This window comes from Anolis sagrei, chromosome 2 (genome assembly GCF_037176765.1).
Source record: "Anolis sagrei isolate rAnoSag1 chromosome 2, rAnoSag1.mat, whole genome shotgun sequence".
Classification (NCBI taxonomy): Eukaryota; Metazoa; Chordata; class Lepidosauria; order Squamata; family Dactyloidae; genus Anolis; species Anolis sagrei.
In genome coordinates this window covers 299,215,197-299,231,196 of record NC_090022.1, presented here as the reverse complement: position 1 = coordinate 299,231,196, position 16,000 = coordinate 299,215,197, and the positions used below count along the sequence as shown (strand labels likewise).

The 16,000-nt window shown below is 46.3% G+C and overlaps 1 protein-coding gene across 2 annotated transcripts in view; it reads left to right on the top strand.

The window, feature by feature from the left end:
- CNTFR (ciliary neurotrophic factor receptor) overlaps nucleotides 1-16,000 on the top strand; it is a 737,562-nt gene that overhangs the window by 204,075 nt on the left and 517,487 nt on the right. For both annotated transcript variants that reach the window (XM_060761150.2, XM_060761151.2), the window contains exon 2: nucleotides 4,649-4,758. The gene's annotated coding sequence lies outside the window, so the exon portion shown is untranslated. The remainder of the gene's footprint in view (nucleotides 1-4,648; nucleotides 4,759-16,000) is intronic.

Below are 16,000 nucleotides of genomic sequence, written 5' to 3'. Positions count from 1 at the left end.
CTATATTCGAAGGCTTTCATGGCTGGAATCACTGGGTTATTGTAGGTTTTTCGGGCTGTATGCCCATGTTCTGGAAACATTCCCTCCTGACATTTCGCCTGCATTTATGGGAAACATCCTCAGAGGTTGTGAGGTCTGAGGCTGCCTGCCATAGATGCAGGCAAAATGTCAGGAGAGAATGCTTCTAGAACATATGGCCATAAAGTCCTGAATGGTTTGGGACCCACCTATCTACATGACCGCATTTCTGTGTACGAACCCACATGATCTCTTCAATCATACGGAGAGGCCCTGCTCCCTCTCAGGCGTGATTGGTGGGGATGAGGGAGAGGGACTTCTCGGTGGTGGCCCCCAGGATCTGGAATTCATTTCTAAAGGATATTAGGTATGCCCCAACATTGGCAGTACTCAGGAGGAGCCTGAAAAGGTGGCTGTTCCAGTGTGCCTTCCTGGAATAAAGGAATAACTTCCAGCAAAATGCCCTTACAAATGCACTTTAACCATTGTATTGCGTTGGACTGTGCCCCTCACTTTCTAAACCCCCCCTACGAGATATATCCTATCTTGTCATGCCCAGCGTTATTTTTCAAATTTTAAATTATTACATCTGGCCTGGCCATAGGCTTTTAAATCCTGTGTGTTATTGTTATATGTGATTTATATTAATTTGTATTGCATTGCATTGTTTTGTTTATTGCTTTTCTGTTTTGATGTGTTATTGGGCTTGGCCTCATGTAAGCCGCTCCGAGTCCCTTGGGGAGATGGTGGCAGGGAATAAATAAAGTTGTTGTTTATTATTATTATTATTATTATTATTACTACTACTACTACTACTACTACTGCTACAACCCATTACCAACTATGATCCAAAATGTAGCCTGGATTTTTTCCTCTTCCTCTTCTTTTATCCCCAGGCTAGTGAGATAGTAGAACCTTCTGGATCTTTGTCTTGCTATCAGTAAGAACAACTTAGTATAATAGTCGTTGTCATGTATACCTCTTGGTGGAGCCTCTTTCCTCACTGCTCACACAACCTACCCTTTTGGGTCTTGTTCCTACTTTGCAAATCTCCAAAGATGTCTCAGTGGAGACAAATGGAGTTAGCAGTCTGTTGCCGGTGGAGTTTGGAGCTCTTTCAAAGCCTGTGATCATCAAGGTGTGCAATGCAAATGGCAGTCTCTGTATGTGTTGTGTGGCAGTGTTGCGGGGAATCAGATGTGTCAGTCATCGCGTTGCTACCCAGTCACTCTGGCAGGTTGCATTGCAACCAGTCGGAGGGGGGAGAAGGCACAGGTAAATGTCTCAGTGCCTGACACCTGACAAATGTGATGAATTGGAGGATAGGATGGGCTGCCCGCATGACAAACGGCAGACTCCTTCCTTCAAGCTCCAGGAAAACTTTGCAATTATTTCTCATCTCTTTGCAAATGAGTTTCTCAATCACTCACACACCAGAGTTTCCTGTCTTATTTACTTCTGTTTAATGGTCCTACTAAAGATCCGACCCCAAGCGCAGGAGAGGAAACAGTCATTGAATTGGACACATCCTCTCTCCTCTGCCATTTGGCACCAAACCTTCCTTTGCACTCTGTTGCCTAACAACCCATGTGCCAAATTATGTGTCCTTGCTCACTGGCCTTTCCATTCTTGTTCGGGCAAAATTTTCTCTGTGAGATAAGGAGCAAGGATTTCATAGAATCCTAGAATCAAAGAGTTGGAAGAGACCTCATGGGCCATCCAGTCCAACCCCATTCTGCCAAGAAGCAGGAATATTGCATTCAAATCACCCCTGACAGATGGCCATCCAGCCTCTGTTTAAAAGCTTCCAAAGAAGGAGCCTCCACCACACTCCAGCGCAGAGAGTTCCACTGCTGAACGGCTCTCACAGTCAGGAAGTTCTTTCTCATGTTCAGGTGGAATCTCCTCTCTTGTAGTTTGAAACCATTGTTCCATTGCGTCCTAGTCTCCAAGGAAGCAAAAAACAAGCTTGCTCCCTCCTCCTCCCTGTGGCTTCCTCTCACATATTTATACATGGCTATCATATCTCCTCTCAGCCTTCTCTTCTTCAGGCTAAACATGCCCAGCTCCTTAAGCCGTTCCTCATAGGGCTTGTTCTCCAGACCCTTGATCATTTGAGTCGCCCTCCTCTGGACACATTCCAGCTTGTCAATATCTCTCTTGAATTGTGGTGCCCAGAATTGGACACAATATTCCAGGTGTGGTCTATCCAAGGCAGAACAGAGCATGGGGAGCATGACTTCCTTAGATCTAGACACTATGCTCCTATTGATGCAGGCCAAGATCCCATTGGCTTTTTTTGCCGCCACATCACACTGTTGGCTCATGTTTAACTTGTTGTCCACGAGGACTCCAAGATCTTTTTCACACGTCCTGCTCTCAAGCCAGGCCTCCCCCATTCTGTATCTTTGCATTTCGTTTTTCCTGCCTAAGTGGAGTATCTTGCATTTGTCACTGTTGAACTTCATTTTGTTAGTTTTGGCCCATCTCTCTCATCTGTCAAGATCGTTTTGAATCCTGCTCCTGTCTCACTCTGCAGGAAAAGAGATTCGCCCAAAACATTTGAAAAATGTCCTGATGGTTAGCACTCTTTGACAGTGGAATATCCTTCTCTTGAGAATTTAAAGCAGAGGCTGGATGGCCATCTGTCAGGAGTGCTTAGATTGTGTCGTACTGCTTGACACAAAGGTTTGGATTGGATGACCTTGTGCTCTTTTCCAGCTCTATGATTCAAGGATGGATCAATTTTCACACAACAAATGGAATATTAACAAAGAAATGTGACAAAAGGAGGTTGGACCTGTCTTCTGGGGTATTAGATCCGTCTTGCAAACTGGGAGAGAGAGAGAGAGAGATCTAATAGCCTAGAAGACAAGAGTCACAAGTTGCTTGAATGGATTAGACCAGTGTATATCAGCCTTCCTAGTGTTGTGACCCCTTGATCCATTTCCTCTTGTTGTGTTGACCCCCAACTATAAAATTATTTTTGTTTCTACTTCATAACTGTAGTGTTGCTACTGTTATGAATTGTAACGTAAATATCTGATATACAGGATGTATTTTCATTCACTTGACCAAATTGGGCACAAATACCCAATATGTCAAAATGTGTATGCTGGTGGGGTTGGGGGGGATTGATTTTATAATTTAGGAGTTGCAGTTGCTGGGATTTATAGTTCACCTACAGTCAAACAGCATTCTGAACTCCACAAATGATTGAATTGAACCAAGCTTGGTATGCAGAGCTCCCATGACCAACAGAAAATACTAGAAGGGCTTGGCAAACATTGACCTTGAGTTTTGGAGTTGTAGTTCACCTACATCCAGAGAGCACTGTGGACTCAAACAATGATGGATCTGGACCAAACAAGGCATGAATACTCAATATGCCCAAACATGAACACTGGTGGAGTTGGGGGAAATTAGACCTTGACATTTAGGAGTTGTAGTTGCTGAAATTTATAGTCCACCAACAATCAAAGAACCCAACCAATGATAGAATTGGGCTCAACTTCCCACACAGAACCCCAACAACAAACAGAAAATGGGTGTTTTGTGATGGTCTTTGGTGCCCCTCTCACATCCCCTCGTGACCTCCCCGCCTCCGAGGGGTCTCGACCCCCAGGTTGAGAAACGCTGCCTTAAACGGTAGAATAGAAGACATACTGATCAAAATTGTGAATACTGTCCTTTTGGGTATTAGATTCCCCCTTTCAAACTGAGAGAGAGAGAGAAATTTAATAATATAAAAGTCAAGATCAGAATCCCAAGTTGCCTGAATGGATTAGGATGGGCAGAAAACTCATTTTAACTAGGAGAAATGAATAGTACTCCATGTCAGCAGTAAAAATGTAATGCAGAGATATAGGATGAGTGACACTTGACTTGAAGACTTTGTATGTGATGGAGATGTAGGAGTCTCAATAGACCACAGGCTGAATACAACAGATCACAATGCTGCAATACATCCGCTGAAAAAGCCAATGTGATTCTAGGCTGCATCCATAGGAGTGACATACTTAGCCTGAAGAAAGTCAGCATTGGTTAAGCATAAAGAGGAATGACCCAATGTCCAGTTCTGGGAGTTTCCCTATTCTGGGAAGGCACACTGAAACAGCGACGTTTTCAGGCTCCTCCTAAAGACTGCCAGCGTTGGGGCATGCCTGATGTCCTTGGGGAGTGAGTTCCAGAGTCGAGGGGTCACCACCGAGAAGGCTCTCTCCCTTGTCCCCACCAATCATGCTTGCGAAGGTTGTGGGAGCGTGAGCAATGGATTCCAATTGCAGGGAAAGGGATTCCATATCCACATTATTGACAGCAAGAGATGTTCAACACTGGAATATATTGCCTCTGATTGTGGAATTTCCACCTGTGGAGTTTTTAAGCAAAGGCTGGATGGCCATCTGTTAGGAGTGCTTTGGTTGTATCTTCCTGCCTAACAGGAGGAGTTTGGACTGGATAGCCCTTATCATCCATTCCAACTTTATGAATCTGTGATCTATGATTTCAGTCATTGCTTTTTTGTGTAAGCATTTTGCACGGAAAGAGGGAGCATCAGTGCTACTGGCAAGAAAAGGGAAAGGGAGCGCTAAGATCTCAACTGACGTGACCCGTGTCTTTCTCTTGGCAGAAAGCCCCGTGTTTCCAACACAAGACTGAAGCCTAAGCTGAGCGTGGAGAAGCTGCGAGGAATTAGATGAGCGGTTTGCACCGGACCTGGCGACCTGGAACAGTGGAAAGGTAAGGCTCTGAGTAGCACATCTCCGAACGTCTGCTCGTTCTTGGCACGGTCGACAGCCCTTGCTCCGATTTGTCGGTAAAGAAATATTGCAGTGCAATCTAAAGTGTGGCTAAAACTTGGGTTATTTCTTAACTGTGTTCTGCAGAGATGGTCCATCTGTTTGTGGAGATGGTCCCTCAAATCGGAAAGTGTCTCTGCAAGTTTTGTGTTGTGCGCTTGCGATGCCAAAGGCTTGAATGGCACTTGATCTACAGTTGTGTTTTCTGGCTCCAACGCGTAATAATGACTTCATGGGATTTTGTTCCTTTGCTCGTGGAGACCTCTGGGGTTGTATTTGGCTCTTGCAAATCACAGATGGCAGACTGATGGTAGCGTAACTCAAGGTAACTTTGGGAAAGGATTAGTGCGTTTTGATGGCAAAGCAATCTCATGTTTGAAGGTGAGCTCATGGATGACCCAAGCCTTGGGCTGAGTCATCAGGACAGGGCTGAGGTCGTTGTGCCATTCTTGGAGATGAGGTGAGAGCTATTCTGTGAAAATGAGCACTCGTGCAATCTTCTCAAGGGGCTCTTAAATGTTCTGCATCGTATCTGGTTGCTTCTTCTATTCTGCTTGGAGGCTGGTTGAGAAAAGGTAGAGGTCATGAAGGTGGAGGCATTACTTTTCATTACCAGATCCCACCTGACTTTGGAAGCTAAGCAGGGTTGTATGGTCTGTTCTTGGATGGGAGACCATCAATGCAGTCTAGGTGCTGTTGGCTGGCAAAACCACCCCTGGGTATCCTTTGCCTAACCTAAGTCCATGGGGTTGCCATAAGTCAACAGGAGGCGTGAAGGTAGACCTATATGAGGGTTGAATGAAAAGTAATGCCTCCACCTTCATAACTCCTCAACAGTTGGCAGTACTGGTCTGCGGCAGGTACTGGCTTGTTTAGTAGTCTCTTCTCTATAGTTTCCTTTTGCCGGGAAGCCTTAGCATTAAACGGTTGTGTTGCAAAAGTGCAAAATATGGAACCCTGCGCAGACGGTCGGTCACTGCAACTTAAGCAACGTACAGTCATGGAATTCTGTATCCATGGAGGGGATCCTATTTATTGGATGATGCTTGGGAAAAGGCACCAGATCCCATCTGCTCTTGGAAGCAAGCTAAGCAGAGTTGGCCCTGTTTAATACATGGATGGGAGCCATGAATCTCAAATCTTGAAGGTATCTTGAAGGTATTTTTCAGAGGAAGGAGCGAACCAATCCCTTGTCTAAGAAAACTCTTTGCAATTCATGGAATCTCCATAAATGGGCCAAACACACCCACACTAGTTGAGAGTATATCTCAGAGAGTATATATGGTTGATGTTTCATGTGATACTGTTAGAGAATTGATTCATTTGTGGTGTTGCTCCGAAATCTGAAAAGAGGTTTTGGGTTGTTGGATTTATTTTTTTTTGGGAGGGGGTGCCATGGACGTGACATCTTTCCCCAGGGGATTGCTTCTTGCCCTCCTTTAGGAAACTGGAACTCCCAAAGACCCAAAACACTGTAAATAACTCAAAGTAAGTTTTATTGTTCACAAAGAGCTGGAATGAGCTGGAAACTTCAGAGGGGTGAAGGAAAATATACGTTATAGTCTCAGTTAGTCCTGGGTCCAAGGAGTTTGAAGCTGAGAAGCCTTTCCAAGTTTCCTCTTTCCTCAAAAGCTGTGAATGCCGGAGCAAACCACAACCCTAGTTCAAATGGCCTATGTTTGAAGACTCAGGATCTTCCTCTGGTGCCAAAAGAACCGGTTTGAAGGCGCTTGAGACTTCCAACGTCGTTCAGGTTGGTCTGAACATGAAGCATAAGTCTCAAGTGTAAAAACCTCAGAATTGGTGCTGAGAGGTAATTTAATCAGGGTCTTTTAGAGTCAAGTCTCTTACTCACGTCCATCTGATAGAAACTCTGATGGCAGAATGAAAAAGGAAAGCACTCCCCTCCTCCAGGAAGAGGTGGGGCCAAACAATTGACCTTTTTTTATTTCTCGTGTCAGGGCAGCCAGTCAATTATACTACATTTCTAACAGAACAAAGCAAACAAACAGACAAAATACAAAATTTGTGAGTTTGGTAGTTGATTAAATGTCCTTTGACCAGTATCTGGCCACTTGGAGTGCTTCTGGTGTTGCTGCAAGAAGGTCCTCCATTGTGCATGTGGCAGGGCTCAGGTTGCATTGCAGCAGGTGGTCTGTGGTTTGCTCCTCTCCGCACTCGCATGTCGAGGATTCCACTTTGTGGCCCCATTTCTGAAGGTTGGCTCTGCATCTCGTGGTGCCAGAGCACAGTCTGTTCAGCGCCTTCCAAGCCGCCCAGTCTTCTGTATGCCCAGGGGGGAGTCTCTCATTTGATATCAACCATTGGTTGAGGTTCTGGGTTTGAGCCTGCCACTTTTGGACTCTCGCTTGCTGAGGCGTTCCAGCGAGTGTCTCTGTAGATCTTAGAAAACTATGTCTGGAGTTAAGTCGTTGATGTGCTGGCTGATACCCAAACAGGGGATGAGCTGAGAAAGCAATTCAACTCATGCAAACAACATTGACTGACAGCTATAAATAACCAATCAATCCAACTATACCTAAGGAGGGCCAAAAAAAGGCAGGATTAAGCATGATACAACAGTTCAAATCTTGCAACTAACAGTTCTACACATAGGTGGTGCCACTCGTGCCGTCACAGAGGGGATGCCTGTTTGGGATTGTTTTCCTCTGAAGCTGAGAGCGTGTGCACTTGCCCAAGTGTGTTTCCAGGCTTGAGTGGGGATTTGAACCCAGGTCTCCAACGGTTCAGCACTCTGTCTCCCTTCTGTGTCCCCCAATAATTCTGGTTCTTCACTGCGTGGACATTTCCGCATACCTTGGCACCACCCCGACGTTGCCTGTTCCATGCGCCCACTTTGTGCCCGCTCTGCCCCCCCTCCCCTTTATTTGCAGAGCGGCTCCATTGCACTGTACGCTGCTAATAACAGCAATTACCGTTTACATGTCGGCTACAAGGTACAGAGGCAATAATGGGATCCAGAGGGACGAAATTAAAGCGATATAATATGCTAAGATAAATGAACGTTGTAAAATTAGCCACGGGTCTAGTCAAGAGATCTGAGGAACGTGTCCCGCCGCTTTGTGAAGAGCTTGCAGCAGCGCCACTCGCTTGCATGAGGCGCCCAGGGCAAAACTGGCAGCAGTGGTGCCGCTGCTGGAAGGAAGGAAGGGAGGAAGGCGGGGGAATGGTTTCGGGGGGCAATTATCAAAGGCTGTTGGGCCCACATGCTTGCAGTTAGCAAAGCTCCCCCCCCCCCCCTTTGGCTTTGCAGAAAGGAGGGTTTGTGTGTTGTTACATTGCTGGCTGGAGTCAGCTGGAAATCACAGAATCCTCAAGTTGGAAGAGATCCAAAGGGCCATCCCTCTTTGGCCAGACACTATCCAAGCCCTCCCAGCAGATGGTCATCTGACCTCTGCTAAACAACCATACTATCATAGACTACATTCTGCCACGCAAGAAGGCACACTTACTTACTTAGGCGATCCCTCGTAGTCCGAGGATGATGGTCCTCCAAGTGTAGTATCCTGGCAGTGGGTCTGTAGGTGGCTGTGGAGCCCTATTCTTGACCTGCATCTTCTCCCACAGTGAGGGCATCCGTTTCCAGTGGAAGGCGGTCCCGGTTGGGGTTGGCTTGATGTGCCTTCCTCTTGGCACATTTCTCTCTTTCACCCTCCATTCGTGCCTCTTCAAATTCTACAGCACTGCTGGTCACAGCTGACCTCCAGCTGGAGCGGTCAGTGGCCAGGGCTTCCCAATTCTCAGTGTCTATGCCAGAGTTTTTAAAGCTAGCTTTGAGCCCATCTTTCAGTCTCTTTTCCTGCCCACCGACATTCCGTTTTCCATTCCTGAGTTCGGAGTAGAGCAACTGCTTTGGGAGACGGTGGTCGGGCATCCAGACAACAAGGCCAATCCAGCGGAGTTGATGGCGGAGGACCATCACTTCAATGCTGGCGGTCTTGATTTGTTAGGAACTGTGGGAGCTGAAGTCCAAACACCTGGAGGACCAAAGGTTGGGGACCACTGATCTAACCAGGCGGTCCCGGTTGGGGTTGGCTTGATGTGCCTTCCTCTGAGCACGTTTCTCTCTTTCGCTCTCCATTCGTGCATCTCCAAATTCTGTAGCACTGCTGGTCATAGCTGACCTCCAGCTGGAGCACTCAAGGGCCAGGTCTTCCCAGTTCTCAGTGTCTATGCCAGAGTTTTTAAATTTGGTTTTGAGCCCATCTTTCAATCTCTTTTCCTGTCCTCCGACATTCCCTTTTCCATTGTCGAGGCACAATCCAAGCCCTCCCAACAGATGGCCATCCAGGCTCTGTAGAAGGAGGCTCCCCCTCACTCTAAAGACAGAAGAACATTCCACTGGCTGACAATTCTTAACACCAAGAAGTTCTTATTAATCTTTAAGTGGAATCCCCTTTTCCTGTAATTTGAATCCTCTGCTTCATTGGGTCTGGGGCAGCAGAAAACGAAGACTCCCAGATCCTTTTTGGGTCAGGATCTGAAGTGTCCTTAACAGATTGATTCCAGAGCTGAGCCAAAGGTAAACAAATGCATTTCAGTCGGGAGAAGTGTACGATACTACACTTAGGCAGAAAAAATGAAATGCACAGATCTAGAATGGGTGATCCCCTTGCTTGGAAACAGTCCTTGGGAAAGGAATCTTAGTAGATGACAGGTTGAACATGAACCAAGAGTACGATGTAGCAGCTAAAAGAGCCAATGTGATTCCAATGTGACACCTACTTCAAACAGGCAAGAGTTCTTTCCCACTTTCCCTGGCTCTACTTAGGATTCATTGCAATGAGTAATTATGAACTGCATCCAGCACTTTATTTACTCAGGTATGATATTGCTTTTAATTGTTTTTAAAATGTCATCTGATTTTGTTTATTGATGTTTGATAATGGTTGTTTTTCAATGCTTATTTTAACCTGTTTTGTTGGGCATGTCCCATTGTAAGCTGCCATGAGCCCCTTCGGGGAGATGGAGGCGGGGCATAAAAATAAAGTTGTTGTTGTTGTTGATATTCCCAACCTTGACATTTTTCCACAGACAGATAGATAGATGGATGGATGGATGGACGGACGGACGGACGGACGGACGGATATATGGTGGGGGGTGTAATAATAATGACTGGCTTTTGCGATCACAATCAACAAAGCACAATGAGAATAATTAAAATGGTGTGGCATAGATTGAGACACCAAATGCTTCGCACATGGACAGTTATGTGTTCTCTCTTTCACAATGGGAAAACCACACAATCTTAAATCAACACTGACAAAGGAACAACAAGAAAAATTGTTTACTCACAAGCTTTAAGAAAGAAAATATATTAAAAACAAGCACTTCCTCGTTATTTAATTTTGCATACCACCAGACTATGCCACAGCAACGCGTTGCTGGGTACAACTAGTGTGTATGTATGTTTGTGTGTGTGTGTGTGTGTCAAAGTCTATCTTCCCCAAATTCCACCAGTGCTCAAATTTGGACATACTGAGTATCCGTGCCAAGTTTGGTCCAGATTCATCATTGTTTGAGTCCACAGTTCTCTCTGGGTCTAGGTGAACTACAACTCCAAAACTCAGGGTCAATGCCCACGAAACCCTTCCAGTATTTTCTGTTAGTCATGGGAGTTCTGTGTGCCAAGTTTGGCCCAATTCTATCATTGGTGGAGTCCAGAATGCTCTTTGATTGTAGGTGAACTATAAATCCCAGTAACTACAATTCCCTAATGTCAAGGTCTATTTTCCCCAAACACCACCAGTGTTCACCTTTGGGCATATTGAGTAGTCATGCCAAGTGTGGTCCAGATCCATCATTGCTTGAGTCTCTGGATGTAGGTGAACTACAACTCCCAAACTCAAGGTCAATGCCCACCAAACCCTTCCAGTATTTTCTCTTGGTCATGGAAGTTCTGTGTGCCAAGTTTGGTTCAAATTCATCATTGGTGGAGTTCAAAATGCTCTTTGATTGTAGGTGAACTATAAATCCTAGCAACTACAATACCCAAATGACAAAATCAATCCCTCCCAACCCCACCAGTATTCAAATTTGGGTGTATCGGATATTTGTGCCAAATTTGGTCTGGTGAATGAAAATACATCCTGCATATCAGATAGTTACATTACGATTCATAACTAGCAAAATTCCAGTTATGAAGTAGCAACGAAAATAATGTTAGGGTTGGGGGTCACCACCACATCAGGAAGTGTGTTAATGGGTCTCACCATTAGGAAGTTTAAGAACCACTGGTTTAGAACAGCCCAAAAAACCTACAACAACCCTATGCAAGATTTCTCCTGTCTGTCTGAATTTTGTGTGGCATACATAGCATGCTGTGAGCCGTCCTCATCAGCCGTGGATTCTTCCCATCGGGGTTTCTCAGCACATTTGTCACCATTTCTCTGTCCTCCTTTCGACTCCAATCCTTCCTCTTTCCTCTTTTCTTTCTCCCACTTTTGGGGTGAAACATTGGGGGGGGGGGGGCTGATCAACCGACTGGAGCCCAGCTGCCACTTCTCTGGCGTTGGTGGTCATTTTTTATTTTTTTCTCCCCATTTTTTTTATCATAGAATCATAGAATCAAAGAGTTGGAAGAGACCTCCTGGGCCATCCAGTCCAACCCCATTCTGCCAAGAAGCAGGAATATTGCATTCAAATCACCCCTGACAGATGGCCATCCAGCCTCTGCTTAAAAGCTTCCAAAGAAGGAGCCTCCACCACACTCCGGGGCAGAGAGTTCCACTGCTGAACGGCTCTCACAGTCAGGAAGTTCTTCCTCATGTTCAGATGGAATCTCCTCTCTTGTAGTTTGAAGCCATTGTTCCATTGCGTCCTAGTCTCCAAGGAAGCAGAAAACAAGCTTGCTCCCTCCTCCCTGTGGCTTCCTCTCACATATTTATACATGGCTATCATATCCCCTCTCAGCCTTCTCTTCTTCAGGCTAAACATGCCCAGCTCCTTAAGCCGCTCCTCATAGGGCTTGTTATCCAGACCTTTTATCATTTTAGTCGCCCTCCTCTGGACACATTCCAGCTTGTCAATATCTCCCTTCAGTTGTGGTGCCCAGAATTAGATTTCAGAATTATTTACTCAGCTATGATATTGCTTTTAATTGTTTTTATAATGTCGTCTGATTTTAGGAAGTTTAAGAACCACTGATGTAGAACAGCCCAAAAAACCTACAACAACCTTATGCAAGATTTCTCCTGTCTGTCTGAATTTTGTGTGGCATACATAGCACGCTGTGAGCCGTCCTCATCAGCCGTGAATTCTTCCCATTGGGGTTTCTCAGCACATTTGTCACCATTTCTCCGTCCTCCTTTCCACTCCGATCCCTCCTCTTTCCTCTTTTCTTTCTCCCACTTTTGGGGTGAAACATTGGGGGGGGGGGGGGCTGATCAACCAACTGGAGCCCAGCTGCCACTTCTCTGGCATTGGCGGTCATTTTTTATTTTTTTCTCCCCATTTTTTTTATCATAGAATCATAGAATCATAGAATCAAAGAGTTGGAAGAGACCTCATGGGCCATCCAGTCCGACCCCATTCTGCCAAGAAGCAGGAATATTGCATTCAAATCACCCCTGACAAATGGCCATCCAGCCTCTGCTTAAAAGCCTCCAAAGAAGGAGCCTCCACCACACTCCGGGGCAGAGAGTTCCACTGCTGAACGGCTCTCACAGTCAGGAAGTTCTTCCTAATGTTCAGATGGAATCTCCTCTCTTGTAGTTTGAAGCCATTGTTCCATTGCATCCTAGTCTCCAAGGAAGCAGAAAACAAGCTTGCTCCCTCCTCTCTGTGGCTTCCTCTCACATATTTATACATGGCTATCATATCCCCTCTCAGCCTTCTCTTCTTCAGGCTAAACATGCCCAGTTCCCTAAGCCGCTCCTCATAGGGCTTGTTCTCCAGACCCTTGATCATTTCAGTCGCCCTCCTCTGGACACATTCCAGCTTGTCAATATCTCTCTTGAATTGTGGTGCCCAGAACTGGACACAGTATTCCAGGTGTGGTCTAACCAAAGCAGAATAGAGGGGTAGCATTACTTCCTTAGATCTAGGCACTATGCTCCTATTGATGCAGGCCAAAATCCCATTGGCTTTTTTTGCTGCCACATCACATTGTTGGCTCATGTTTAACTTGTTGTCCACAAGGACTCCAAGATCTTTTTCACACGTACTGCTCTCGAGCCAGGCGTCCCCCATTCTGTATCTTTGCATTTCATTTTTTCTGCCAAAGTGGAGTATCTTGCATTTGTCACTGTTGAACTTCATTTTGTTAGTTTTGGCCCATCTCTCTAATCTGTCAAGATCGTTTTGAATCCTGCTCCTGTCCTCTGGAGTCTTGGCTCTCCCTCCCAATTTGGTGTCGTCTGCAAACTTGATGATCCTGCCTTTTAGCCCTTCATCTAAGTCGTTAATAAAGATGTTGAACAGGACCGGGCCCAGGACGGAACTCCGCTCGTCACTTCTTTCCAAGATGAAGAGGAAGCATTAGTGAGCACTCTCTGTGTTCGTCCACTTAACCAATTACAGATCCACCTCACCGTAGTTTTGCCTCGCCCACATTGGACTAGTTTCCTTGCCAGAAGGTCATGGGGGATTTTTATGATTTTTAATGGGCCAGATCATACGCTTTATTAAGCCCAATCTAAATAATGCCGGCCCCACCAGGGCCCTTTGGAATGCACCGGCCATTAAACACGCAATTAGCTTGCGTTTACAAATCTGTAAAGAAAAGGGGCTCTGGGCGCCCCTTCCAAGTCCATGGCCGGAGGGGGGAAAAAAAGATGGGAATTATTTCTCCCTCCAGCTGAGTCCGTCCCGTTGTCTAATTGGCCGCCAAGAAATTGAGGCTGTTTTGAGAGGCGAGATCCATTTCTTTCCCGCCTCCGGCACGCCAGCGCATAGAGAAAGCGAGGCTTTGCCACTTCCAATTTGCTTCTCGACTCAACATTGCCAAGAGCTGCTGTGCGACTCGACAAAAACTAGGCTGGGTGGTTGTAGGTTTTTCGGGCTATTTATTTATTTATTTATTTGGGGTTCTTGTACCCCGCCCTTCTCACCCCGAAGGGGACCCAGGGCGGCTTACAGCTGCAAGGCGCACTTAGACGCCTGCCACACAAAACAATCATCACAAAAGTATAACAGTACAAATTCCCACAATTCAGCATTATCCAATAAAATCAATAAAATGATAAAATCAGTAAAACAATACAAACCTAGATCTTCCTCCTACCCATCAGTGTACATTAACTCAAAGATCTGTTTTTGGTTCCATTTCGACAATCCTGCCGATCTTACACATCTGATTGTCTTATTTGGTTGTCTTATCTAATTGCCTGGTTGCCCAAAGGCCTGGTTCCACAGCCATGTCTTCACCCTCCTCCTGAAGGAGAGGAGGGTTGGTGCTGTTCTGATTTCCCCCGGGAGTGAATTCCACAGGTGGGGGGCCACCACTGAGAAGGCCCTGCTTCTCGTCCCCACCAGCCTCACTTGTGAGAGTGGTGGGGTCGAGAGCAGGGCCTCCCCAGATGATCTCAAACTCCGAGGTGGGACGTAAAGGGAGATACGTTCGGACAGATACACTGGACCAGAACCGTATAGGGTTTTGTAGGTTAAGACCAGCACCTTGAATTGTGCTCGGAATTGAACCGGCAGCCAGTGGAACTGGCACAACAGGGGGGTGGTATGCTCCCTGTATGTCGCTCCGGTGAGCAATCTGGCTGCCGCACGCTGGACTAGTTGGAGTTTCCGAACAGTCTTCAAGGGCAACCCCACGTAGAGCGCGTTGCAGTAGTCTATCCGGGATGTAACAAGAGCGTGGACCACCGTGGCCAGATCAGACTTCCCAAGGTACGGGCGCAACTGGTGCACAAGTTTTAATTGCGCAAAAGCTCTCCCGGCCACCGCCGAGACCTGGGGTTCCAGGCTCAGCGGCGAGTCCAGGATCACTCCCAAGCTGCGAACCTGTGTCTTCAGGGGGAGTGTGACCCCATCCAGCACAGGCTGTAACCCTATACCCTGTTCGGCCTTATGACTGACCAGTAGGACCTCTGTCTTGTCTGGATTCAATTTCAATTTGTTAGCTCTCATCCAGTCCGACACAGCAGCTAGACACCGATTCAAGGTCTGGACAGCCTCCTTGGTGACAGGCGGAAAGAAGTGACAGATCTGGACATCATCTGCATAGAGATAACACCGCAGTCCGAAACTCCGAATGATCTCCCCCAGCGGCTTCATGTAGATGTTAAACAACATTGGGGACAGAATAGATCCCTGAGGGACTCCACACGACAATGGTTGTGGAGCCGAATAGGTGTCACCCAGTAACACCTTCTGGGACCGTCCCTCAAGAAATGACCGGAGCCACTGCAAAGCAGTACCCCCAAGTCCCATTTCTGTGAGGCGTCCCAGAAGGATACCGTGATTGACGGTATCGAAGGCCGCTGAGAGGTCCAGCAGAACTAACAGGGACACACTCCCCCTGTCCAGTTCCCTGCGCAGATCATCTACCAAGGCGACCAAGGCTGTTTCCGTTCCATATCCCAGTCTAAAGCTATATGGCTATGTTCTAGAAGCATTCTCTCCTGACATTTTGCCTGCATCTATGGCAGGCATCCACAGAGATTGTGAGGTCCTCAGGCATTCTCAGACCTCACAACCTCTGAGGATGTCTCCCATAGATGCAAGTGAAATGTCAGGAGGGAATGCTTCTGGAACATGGCCATACTGCCCGAAAAACCTACAACAACCCAGTGATTCCGACCATGAAAGCCTTAGAAAATAGTAATGTTCATTTTCTGGGTCTATATCAGTAATGCGTCTTGATAAAGAGAAAAAGTTGGTACAAATAATGTTGACATCACAACCTCTGAGGATGCTTGCTATAGATGCAGGCGAAACGTCAGGAGAGAATGCTTCTAGAACAGTGGTTCTCAACCTTCCTAATGCCCTGACACCTTAATACAGATCCTCATGTTGTGATGACCCCCAACCATAACATAGTTTTCATTACTACTTCATTACAGTCATTTTACTACTGTTATACATCATAATGTAAATATCGATATGCAGGATGCATTTTCATTCACTGGACCAAACTGGGCACAAATACCCAATACGCCCGAGTGTGAATGCTACTAGGGTTGGGGGAGGATTGATTTGTAATGTGGGAG